Raw genomic sequence first — 12,391 nt, forward strand, 5'->3', positions numbered from 1 at the left:
AATTACCTGTTCATGTCCATTGTCCATTTTTCTATCAGGATGGTAGTCTTGTTTTTTACTAATTTGTAAGAACTCTCTACTAAAGATTGCAACATATTTTTACCTGTAAATTTGTTGCATGTCAGTTACTTTTACTTACAGCTTTTCATAACAAAGTTGGAAATCATTTTGTAGACAGCTCTTTTGTTCTCTTACCCTTGGTCTAGAACCTGTTGCTCTTGTTCAGCCCTACAGTGTTTTGGCAACCTCTCCTTCTGGCTGGCAAGAGTTTTGCCATATTTCCTTTTTTTTTTCTCTTCTTCTCTTGGCCTGCACTTGTCTTCTTCCCTAAGGCTCACTGGGATCCATGGAGTTTGCACAAGCCTTTTGTGCTATTTCCTTTGTGGGGGGGGGTCTTTGAACTTTTTCTGGGACAAGCAGGCACTGTGAGTTTGCTTGCCTTGGACTTGGCTGGACACGTTCTCTTTGATAGACTGGCAGAAATGCATGCTGTTTGGTCATCAGGGCAAGGTCCCAATAGCAAAATTTCAAGTGCCAGTGAAACTCCACCCTTCCAACCTGTGCTCAACAGCCCCTGGGGAAAGTCCTGCCATCTTGGACCCTTCCTCCTACACCACATGTTCATTGTTTTTATTCTCTCAGGTCTCAGGAGGTGGGTGTCACCTGTCAGGTTCTCCTGTTGCCACTTTGCAATTCTTAACTGCTTTCCTTTCTCTCTGCCCTTCCCCCAGTCTTTTTTATGACCTCGGTTTGGATTACAGACCGAGATTACTGGTTATCAGAAAATAGGATAAAATGTGTTGGAGGGGGGCGCCTGGATGGCTCAGTCGGTTAAGTGTCTGTCATCCACTAAGGTCATGCTCCTGGGGTCCTGGGATTGAGCCCTGCGTTGGGCTCCCTGCTCGGTGGGGAGTCTGCTTCCCACTCAAGACATAGACAACATAGTTGTCTACTTCTCCTCCCCCTGCTCATTCTCTCTCTCTCTCTCTTTCCCATAAATAAATTTTTAAAAATGTGTTGGAGAGAAAAGTTGTCAGAAATAGCATGTGGAAGAAGAGGGAAAGAAATGTTCACCTTATTTAATGGCAAAAAATGTCAAGCCTGTTAATAGTAGCCAGGAGTGGACAAATAATGAACCCTCCCGGGCTCATCTCCCACCTTCAGCAATTCACAGCCAGCTCCCTTTTATCCCATATATTTCTCCATCGTATTCTGAAGCAAATAACTGACATCATAATACGTCATCTTCTGCAAATATTTTGTTATGTATCTCTTACAGATTAAAAAAAAAAAAACAAAAAAACAAGACCGGGCCACCTGAGTGGCTCAATGGGTTAAGCCTCTGCCTTCGGCTCAGGTCATGATCTCAGGGTCTTGGGATCGAACCCCACCACATCGGGCTCTCTGCTCAGCAGGGAGCCTGCTTCCCCTCCCCCACCCTCTCTGCCTGCCTCTCTGCCTCCTTGTGATCTCTCTCTGTGCATCAAATAAATAAATAAAATCTTAGAAAAAAAAAAAAAAAACAAGACCATTATCGCACACCTAAATAAACATTATCACTAAGAGATGGCAGTGTTTAAGTGGCTGGAACTTAAAATAACGTGGGTTTTCTCATTCTAATTTGCTGTGTAAGACCTCAGGCAAGACAGTTAACTTTTCCATACCTGAGTAGAAATAGGAGCACTTGCTTCAAATTAATAATATGGGTTGTATTTACAGAAGGGCTTTCTTTGCTAAAAATAAAATTTATTTAAGTAGCTTTATGTTTTAAGCTCTCTAGGTAACTTTATCTGGCATTTTCTTTATATTACCAAGGTGGGGGAAGGTAAGGGCTATTTTTCAGATAGAGAAACTGAGGGCTGAAGTGGTCGAGCCTCTTGTTCATGGTTCTGGGTAGAGCCAGAGTTAGAAGGGGCTCTCGGGTGGGGGGGGGCATAAAAGGAGGACACCTCAGCCCTCCCCCTCTTAGTGCACCCTGAGGAGAACTGGAAGGGTAAGGGGCAGCCCTCTGGGGCATGACCTGCAGTGCCCTCTGCTGACAGGATGGGCAGGGTTGGCTCACGGTGTTCCCAGGGCAAGACTTGGGCCACCCACACCTCCCAAACCTGATAGATTGAGCACATAACCAATAACACACACTGAACACAAAATTTAAAGACAGCAACAAAAGAGGGGAAAGAAAAGGAGCACAAAGAACCTTGACATTGAATGCTAACATGAAGTTCGGGGGCAGGAAGGTCCAAACTCCTTTTGCAGCTGAGACCAAGGTCTAGAGAAAAGTGAGGTCACTGCAGTGCATGGTCAGCTAGGCCTGACTAGGCCTCCCCACTGGGTCGCTCCAGCCTCCAAGGCAGCTGGCTCTCTTCTGGGCCAACAGAGGTGATTTGAAATCACCAAAAGAATGGGAGAGGATCTCTTCAGTGTCCGTGTTCCCAGAAGTTGTTAAGATGCCAGTCTAGGGGCGCCTGGGTGGCTCAGTGGGTTAAAGCCTCTGCCTTTGGCTCAGGTCATGATCCCAGGGTCCTGGGATTGAGCCCCAAGTCGAGCTCTCTGCTCTGCAGGGAGGCTGCTTCCTCCTCTCTCTCTCTCTGCCTGCCTCTCTGCCTACTTGTGATCTCTGTCTGTCAAATAAATAAATAAAATCTTAAAAAAAAAAAAAGATGCCAATCTAACCATCTGTGGTCTGGGGCATGGGAAAGGGGCGATTCATCCTAAATACTCTGGTGACCTGGGTCTTTGGCAATCCTGCTAGGAGCCTTTCCAGCAGGCTCCCCCGAGATCCTTCCCTCCCCCAAAATCCCTGGCCTCTGAGAGGCAGAGAGGTGAGTTTTCAATTCATCCTAAAGGACGGCGTCTTTGACATTGAATGAGGGTTTCTGCTTTGTCTGCTATTAATACTGCCTTTTTCATTTTGCATTTGCATTTCCCATCCCATTAATTTTTAACCTTTTGAGATCACTTCATTTTAGGTGAGTCTCCTGTGAACCACCTAGAATTGGACTGTCATTTTTATTGCATTTCTAGTCTTTGTTCTTTTTATTAGGGGAACTTAAATCGTGGACAACTATTGCCCAAACTGGTTTATATGTGGTCTACCTCCTCCAAAACCCATAACCCCAGTCTAATCATGAGAAAAACATCAGATCAGGGCGCCTGGGTGGCTCAGTGGGTTAAAGCCTCTGCCTTCGGCTCAGGTCATGATCCCAGGGTCCTGGGATCGAGCCCTACGTTGGGCTCTCTGCTGGGCAGGGAGCCTCCTTCCTCCTCTCTCTCTGCCTGCCTCTCTACCTACTTATTATCTTTCTCTGTCAAATAATAAATAAAAATCTTAAAAAAAAAAAAGAAATACATCAGATAAATCCCAGATGAGGGACATTCTACAAAATATCTGCCCAAGGGATGCCTCAGTGGCTCAGTTGAATAGGTATCTGACTCTTGATCTCTGCTCAAGGCTCGATCTCAGTGCTGTGAGTTCAAACTCCATGTTGGACTCCGTGCTGGGCATGGAGCTACTTAATTTAAAAAAATATATATATATATATTTCTTAAATATATGTATATATATGTGTACATATACATATATACGTGTGTGTGTGTGTGTGTGTGTGTGTGTAACCAGTACTTCTCAAAACTGTCAAGGTCATCAAAAATAAGGAAAGTCTGAGATATCATTTCAGCCAAGAAAGGCCCAAGGTGACATGATGACTAAATGTAATGTGGCTGCCTGAACAAGATTCTGGAACAGAAAAAGGGCATTAAGTTAAAACTAGGAATTCTGTGTAAAGTATGGATTTCAGTTTCTTTTCATTTTGTTGTTGTTGTTGTGTTTGCCTTAAAGCTTCCCCCAAAACCAAAACCAAAACAAAACTCTAGGCCCAAATGGCTTCACTAGAAAATTCTACCTAACACTTAAGGAAAAGATATTCTCAATTCTACACAAAATCTTCCAGAAAATAGGAAATGAGGAAATGCTTCCCATGTAAAAAAAACACAAAACAAAAACTGTAAAAGAATCATAAGCCTAAATGTAAGAGCTGAAATGATAAAAATCTAGAACAAACACAGGACAAAATCCTGGTGACTGAGTTAGGAAAAGATTTCTTGATTATAACAAGATGGCAGGAACTCTAAAAGAAAACAATTAACAAATTGGACTTCATTAAGATAAAAATGTTTTCTCTTCAGAGGCATCTGGGAACCATAGGGGGTTGGATGCCGGACTCTTGGCTTCAGCTCAAGTCAGGATCTCCAGGTCACAAGATGGGGCCCTAAGCCGTGCTCTGTTCTCCGCAGGGAGTCTGCTTGGACTTCTTCCTCTCCTTCTGCCCCTCTTCTCGCTCATGCTCTCTCTCTCAAATAAATAAATAAGTCTTTTCCTCTTAAATATATTTTATTTATTTATTTGAGAAAGAGAGAGAACACAAGGAGGGAGGAGGGACAGAGGGAAGGGAGAAGCAGGCTCCCCACTGAGCAGGGAGCAAGACACGGGGCTTGATCCCAGGACCCTGGGGTCATGACCTGAGGTGAAGGCAGACATTTAACCGACTGAGTCACCCAGGCGTCCCAATAAATAAATCTTTAAAAAAATGTTTTCTTTTCAAATGACATGGATCATCAAATTAAATGTGGAGTCACAGACTGAGGGAACACGTCTGTGTGATATTATCCATACACATAATATGTAAAGAACTCATATAGATCACTTAGAGGAAGATAAAAAGCCAATGAAATATTGAGACAATATTGGCAAAATATTACAACAGACACCGCACCAAAGGTTAGAGATATGTGGCAATATGTTTAGGTTAGAGATATGTGGCAAATAACATCATTAGTCACTGGGAAAAATGCAAAATAAAACCACAATGAGATAGCTAAAGTTGAAGACAGAAATATCAAGTGTTGGCAGGATGTGGAGCAGCTAGAACTCTTATGCACTACTGGTGGGAACGCAAATGGCCCAGTCACTTCAGAAGACAGTTTGGAGGTTCTTAGCAAGTTGAGCATTGATTGACCATATGACCAAGCAATTACACTCTTGGGCAATGCCCAAGAAAGAAGAAAACATTTGTCTGTATAAAGACTTGGATAGAATGTTCATAGCGGTGTTATTGACAAGAGCCCCAAACTGGAAACAGTCTAAAAGCCTAGTACCTGGTGACTGGAGAAAATGAGTGTGAGTTAGCCACGCAGTGGAGTACTACTCAGCAGTGAAAAGAAAATAGCTACTACTATTGGGCAACAGGATGGGTGAATCTCAAAAGTGTTATGCTTAATGAAAGAGGTTGGACACAAAGAATTACATACTGCATGATTGCATTTATGGGAAATTCTAGGAAAGACAGAACAACAGTGATAGAAAGCCCATAGTCGTTGCCAGAAGCCAGAGGGTAGGAGGAAAGGTTTGACTATAAAACAGCTTGCAGAAACTATAGAATATATGGCAATGTTTCATAATAAGATTATGGCAGTGGTTACATTACTGTACATATTTGTCAAAACATAAAATTGTTCACTTAAAAATAGTGAACTTTATTGCACATAATTTTCCCTCAGTGAAGATGACATAAGAAATCGGCAAAAAGCATTTTCAGATGTGTTTAGTAGTAGTGCCGAATTTTTCCTTGTCCTCTTGTGTCACAAAAGTTCTGTCTTGGGGTCTGGGTGGCTCAGTCAGTGTGTTGAGCATCTGCCTTTGGCTTGGGTCGTGATCCTAGAGTCCTGGGATCGAGCCCTGCATCTGGCTCCCTGCTCAGCGGGAAGCCTGCTTCTCCCTCTCCCACTCCCTCTGCTTGTGTTATATCTCTCGCTGTGTCTCTCTCTGTCAAATAAATAAATAAAATCTTAAAAAAAAGTTTTATCTCGTGGGGTGCCTGGGTGGCACAGTTAGGTAAGCATCCAACTCTCGGTTTTGGCTCAGGCCATGATCTCAGGATTGTGAGATCCAGTGCCATGTTGGGCTCCGCGCTGAGAAAGGAGTCTGCTTGAGGGTCTCTGCCTCTTACTCCCTTGCCACGCCCCCCCACTCCCTCTCTATCTCTCAAAAATAAATAAATAAATAAATAAATAAATAAATAAGTAAAGTCCCTGTTTTTTTTTTAGTTCTATCTCTTTGTGATGAATGGGGCATTTAGCCCTGCCAGGATGATGACTTATGTTCTTGCTTATCCATTTACATGAAGACCCCCAACGTGATCAGGAACAAACTATAGTTTGCAGTTTAATGGGACTCTTGCTGAATCTTCTTCTTCTTTTTTTTTTTTTTTTTTAAAAGACTTTATTTATTTATTTGACAGAGCGAGAAAGAGAGAGACCACGAGAGAGGGAATACAAGCAGGGGAAGTGGGAGAGGAAGAAGCAGACTCCAGAGAGCAGGGAGCCTGATGCGGGGCTTGATCCCAGGATCCTGGGATCATGACCCGAGCTGAAGGCAGACACCCAATGACTGAGCCATCCACGCACCCCTGAATCTTCTGATGGCAGTGTTCTACTTCTAAGAATCAGGACTGCTAACCTCACATTGCTCAGAGTTCCAGGATTTGGACCTACAAATTTCCCAAGTGGGGTTACTGGGCCTGGTGGTCAACAGGGCCTCTTGCATTTCTACCACTTGATTCTTGGAGCCATGTATTCTACCTATAGGGAACATAGCTTTGTATAAAGGTTATGGATTGAGGGTGTATACTGCCTCTTGGGGAATGGTAACCCATTTTTGGAAGGTATTGTCTACAAGGTGATAACTCAGCCATGCCTTCAAAAAGCTGTTCCATCACTCTGATAGGCCACCAGCTTCTAGGTGTTGCTGTATGTGATAGGGCCAGTGGATTCCATAATCATGTACTCATTGTCACACTTCCTTTGCTCTCATGGATGTTCCTTAGTTCCATATCAGATAATGTGAGGGCTTGTGGTAGTGAATGGGACCTGTCAGCCCTCAGATAATACTGCTGGGTGAGACCCTATTGGCAGAAAAGGTTTTGATACATGTGTCAATTATAGTCAATATAAATTGCTGACAGGTTTAAGGTTGAAGAAGTCCAACGTAATCAACTTGCCACCAAGGGGCAGGTTGGTGTCCCCAAGGGATAGCACCCTATCTGGGGCTCAGCTTTGGTCTCTGTTGAGTAGTATTCTGGGTAAATATTTCATGACCTGTTCTCTGAGCAGGGGCAGGGTGGGAGCTGATCTGTAGCATCTGCTAATTTTCATGTCATAAGTACTCCCACCATAGCCAGTTTCAACCTACCAGCATTATGTCAACTGACTCACAAAATTCCTGAAGAGTAAACAGTTGGCTCTCCCAAACCAGGTCGGATATTCAACAGTGACATTAGAGGGTAAGGAGTGAGCCCACACTGATGAACTCATGTGTACCTCCATCTTGGCCACCATGGCTACTCTGTTCATGCACAGCGGTCTCAGCCCTGGAATGGGGATAACATGCGATGCAAGATATTCATACTTTGTACTTACCACCACAGGATTCCTATCCTCCAGACCCCATGACCAACCAGCCAAGCCATCATCACCATCCATGAGTTTACATACATTCTTAACCAAGGCTCCTTCCCTTTCCACACAACGTGAAGTTATGCCCATTGGGAGAACCAAAAATGGAGAAGTCCATTTTTGCTTTGCACCCACATATCAAGCCTACCTATATGTGAACCTAGTTGGCCATTTTTCTTCTCCATCCGTGGTCACAAAGGACTGAGCTTGTAGTCATACATGTGAGCTAAGGAGAGATACTAGTATAATAGTCCCAGATGACATGGGAATTTGGGCATTTGGCCCATTCAGCTTTCTTGCACCCTCTGATCTGTCTTACAGTGTGTTGCTGCTTGACCCACATGACCTTGTGACCCAGTGGCTCTGACAGCAGCCAGATCATATGGGCAGTCTGGCCACATAATTATTTGATGTCCCATGGTCAGTCATTCCATCTCTACCAGGAACCAAAGCATGCCAGGAGCTCGTTTTCAAATTCTTTGCTGAAGACAGCATAGCCTTGTTTCAGAGCTCTGGGGTTTATGATGTGATTTTCCTTTTGGAATTTGACATCAGCTCCACTTATCTTTTCAGAGCACAGAAAATGCTAATATTATGTTAGAGGTCTGCCAGTATTTATGAACCAAGCAGTAGGGCTTCCTGCATTTCAGCCTGGGCCTATTGTAGAAAAATTTCCCTATACTGACCCAGACTTAAAACTAGCCTGCCTTCTGTGTCACACAACAAATGGGTCAGAGTAGTATTCCCAAACAGAATGTACAGCTTCCAGATTCTGAAGAGTCCTACCAGCCATTATACTTCCTGTTTCATGGTTAGGGATGCAATGTATCCTTTACTCTTTTTCTTACTTTGAAGAGGATGTCCTAAAATAATGCAAGATCCCTAAAAAAATCACCAATATAGTTGGCCTTTCATTTTTTTAATAGCCTTTATTTTTCAGAGAAGTTTTAGATTTACAGCAAAATTGAGCAGAAGGTACAGAAATTTCCCAGGTAGCCCTGGCCCCACACATGTCCCTCCCTATATCAACATCCCTCACCGAGTGGGACATTTGTTACAATTGAGGAACCCATACTGACACATGATAATCATCCGAAGCCCATAGTTTACATTAGGGTTCACTCTTGGTGTTGTACATTCAGTGGGCTTGGACAGATGTGTAATGACACGTATTCACCATTGTAGTGTCATACAGAATAGTGTCACTGCCCTAAAAACCCTCTGTACTGTGCCTAGTCATCCCTCCCTTCCTACCAAGCCCTGGCAACTACTTATCTTTTTACCATCTCCATAGTATTGCCTTTTCCAAGTGTCATATAGTTGGAATCATGCAGGAGGTCACCTTTTCAGAGTGGCTTCTTTCACTGAGTACTATGCATGTAAAATTCCTCCATGTCTTTATGGCATGATAGCTCATTTCTTTTTAGCACTGAAGAGTATTCCATTGTGTGATTTTTTTTTTAAAGAGTTTTTATTTATTTATTTGACAGACAGAGATCACAAGTAGGCAGAGAGGCAGGCAGAGAGAGAGGAGGAAGCAGGCTCCCCGCGGAGCAGAAAGCCCGATGCGGGACTTGATCCCAGGACCTTGGGACCATGACCTGAGCCGAAGGCAGAGGCTTTAACCCACTGAGCCACCCAGGCGCCCCTGTCTGAATGTTTATATATCCATTCATCTGCTGAAAGATACCCTATTGTTTCCAAGCTTGGACAATTATGAGATAAATTGCTTTAATATCTGTCTACCTGGTTTGTGTGTGTGTGGCATGTAGACATAAGTTTTTAACTGGGACGTTGATTCTTCGTAGGATTTATTTTCCATCCTTGGACACAAATATATCTTGTCAAGACTCTAATATACTTTTCACTTTTGTTCATTGATACAGTGGATCAATGAGGTATTCTGCAGAATATACAGATTTTCCAAATCCTGTTTTCATGACAAAGGAAAGAGCATTAACACAGCCCTGGGACAAGACCATAATGGATGCTGTTGCTCATCCCTTGTGAATGTGAACGGCTTTCTGTATTCCTTCCAGATAGGACTGAAAAGAACTTATTTGCCGTATCAATGACTATATACCATGTACCTGAATGGGAAAGACTCCCCAAAGTTGACTTAAATTGAAGCAAGAGGACTGAGACTTTGTCTTGCTACCAACCACCTGATTGGGTGAGTCAGCTCCCTTCAGGTGAGGACAGTTCTTAGGGAAGGATTCAGCTATGAACAGACAAGACTCCCTACAGCTCAGGGATGGGGGTTTTGGACCTGGAGAGGAAAATTCCAGACAGCATCCCACATCATCCACTTTAGGTATTAGTTAAACAAGTGGGGGTGTTGAGTAGGCAGGGGAGTTGGGAGAGATAGCTAGGGTTGGAGATAGAAAGGTGGGAATCCTTGTCACACAGATGTCACCTGTAATCAGCTGTGAAATTAGATGAGCTCACCAAGAGCGTGGAAGTAGATTAAAACAAGAGAAGGGGAACCAAGGACTAAGCCCTGGGGCCCACCAACATTAAAAAAGGAGGGCAGGAATCTTTGTCCTTTTGTTCATTTATGTATCCTTAGAACACAGTAAGTGCCCAATAAATATTTGTTGATTATGCTAAATAAAGTTCAGGAAAAAAAAATGTTAGAGATGGAAGAGAGATTCAAAATCATGTCATGTATCTGGGAGGAATTATTATGTGTGATAAACTTAATGTTTGTGTCCCCCCCCCACCACCCAATTCATATGTTGAAAACTTAATCACAATGTAACAGTATTTATAATGAGATCTTTGGGAGATAATCAAGTCATGAGGGTGGGGACCTGGTCTGTTGGGATTAGTGCCCCCCCCTTTAAAGATTTTATTTATTTATTTGTCAGAGAGAGAGCGTAAGCAGGGGAGGCAGCAGACAGAGGGAGAAGCAGGCTCCCCACTGAACAAGGAGCCCTATGTGGGACTCAATCCCAGGACCCTGAGATCATGACCTGAGCTGAAGCCAGATGCTTAACTGACGAAGCCACCCAGCAGCCTGGGCTTAGTGCCCTTATAAGAAGAAATGCCAGAGAGTTTGAACTGCCTCCCCCTGCCCCCCATTCCGGCACCCAGGAATTATCATGGAAGACACAGCAAGAAGGCGACCCTATCTGCAAACCAGGAAGAACGTCCTCTCCAGAATCCCACCACACTGGCACCCTGATCTCAGACTTCCAGTCTTCAGAACTTGAGAAAACAAATTTCTGCAGTCTGTGGTGTTCTGTTATGGTGCCCTGAGCTGTATTATGTATCCGGAAAGAAAATCTCAGTAGGGAGAACAAACAAAATTATCAACAACCAAGAACAATCAAGTTTAATTCTAGGCCAGGTCCCGTAGTAAACAAGTTCCAAAGAGCAAGACACTGGTGATCAGAGGGCCTGACGACCAGCCCTGGTCTGCCACAGGTTTGTCATGTCATCTTGGGCAAAACACTGCCACATCTGCCCTGACCTTCACTCGTGCTCAAACCAAAATGGTTGAACTGTATGAGTTTTGTGAATGCATACTGTGAGAATTTTAAAATACAGAAGTAGTTCATGTTCATTTTAAAAACCTTAACCATCACAGAGAGACGTGGGGTAGAAGGTGAACATTCCCTGTGTCGTTCTGTCTGCAGAGTTAACCACAGTTCCCCGGGGTAGCATACAGCCTCCCAGACTTTTTTTTTCTCCCGCCATGGCCCTGCTCAAAGTTTCACCCCTTCATGCAGGTCCCGTATTATCCTGCTAGTTTCCCCCTTGGCGCTCTGTGTGGGCAGACAGAGGCTAAGAGAAGCAGTTGCTTCTGTGGACCGGTCATGGAGGCAGCCATTCTGAGCATCACACGCTTCCAAGCAGGAAACCCCTGAACAGCCATTTCCAGAACTGCTCAACCCAGGACCTAGCTGACAAAGAGAGTAAGTGCAGGTGGGATCCTTCCATGGGTTGGGAAAGAGCCAGAACGAACACCTTCAAGGACAATTCTGAATGCATTTTGTCATTTAATTGTTTTAATTGAGGTACACCATACAGACAGTAAAACACACATATCTTAAGCATACAGTTTGAAGATTATTACACACACACACACACACACACACACACACACACACATACCTATGCAAGTACCACCCAGATAAGGAACATTTCTAATACCCTGGAATTTCCCTAGGTCCCTTAGTGGGCCGTCCCCGAGCCCCGGGTGATCACTCTTCTGAATTGTATCCCTGTCCTCATGCTGGCTGTTCTTGGATTCCATCTAAGCAGACTCTCACAGCACGTAGTATTTTATGCCTACCTGCTTTTGATCATCGTTGTGTCGGTGAAATTCCTCCAAGTGGCTATTCCTCTTACTGTTGAATAGTATCCCATTGGAGGACTATATCACAATCTGTTTATGCTTTCTACAACTGACCAACATTTGTTGTATTTCCCATTTGGGGCTATTACGAGTACAGCTACCCTGCCTGTACTTGTATGTGTTTGTTTTTTCAGATTCTATCTGTGTGTGTGTGTGTGTGTGTGTGTGTGTGTGTGCACTTAATGCATGAGGACGAGAGAGAACCAGAGAGAGAGAGGCATGCAAGCAAGTGAAGGGGAAGGTGCAGAGGGAGAAGCAGATGCCCCACTGAGTAGGGAGCCCGATGCAGGTCTCGATCCCAGGACCCTGAGGTGAAAGCAGACACTTAACAAGACTGAGCCACCCAGGTGCCCCTTGCAGGTGTTTTTGATGGGCCACATGCTCGTTTCTCTGGTGGATCTCCCTACCAGTGGAAGTGCTCCCCCGTGGTAGTTCCTTAAGGAAATGTTCAGGGGATCTGCGGGGCTCTGCGCTGGCCGTGGATGCTGAGGCCTCCGAAGGAGCTCTGGAAGGGTGAGA

The sequence above is a fragment of the Mustela putorius genome, unplaced genomic scaffold (assembly GCF_011764305.1).
Source record: "Mustela putorius furo isolate JIRA1106 unplaced genomic scaffold, ASM1176430v1.1 tig00000127_pilon_pilon_pilon, whole genome shotgun sequence".
NCBI lineage: Eukaryota > Metazoa > Chordata > Mammalia > Carnivora > Mustelidae > Mustela > Mustela putorius.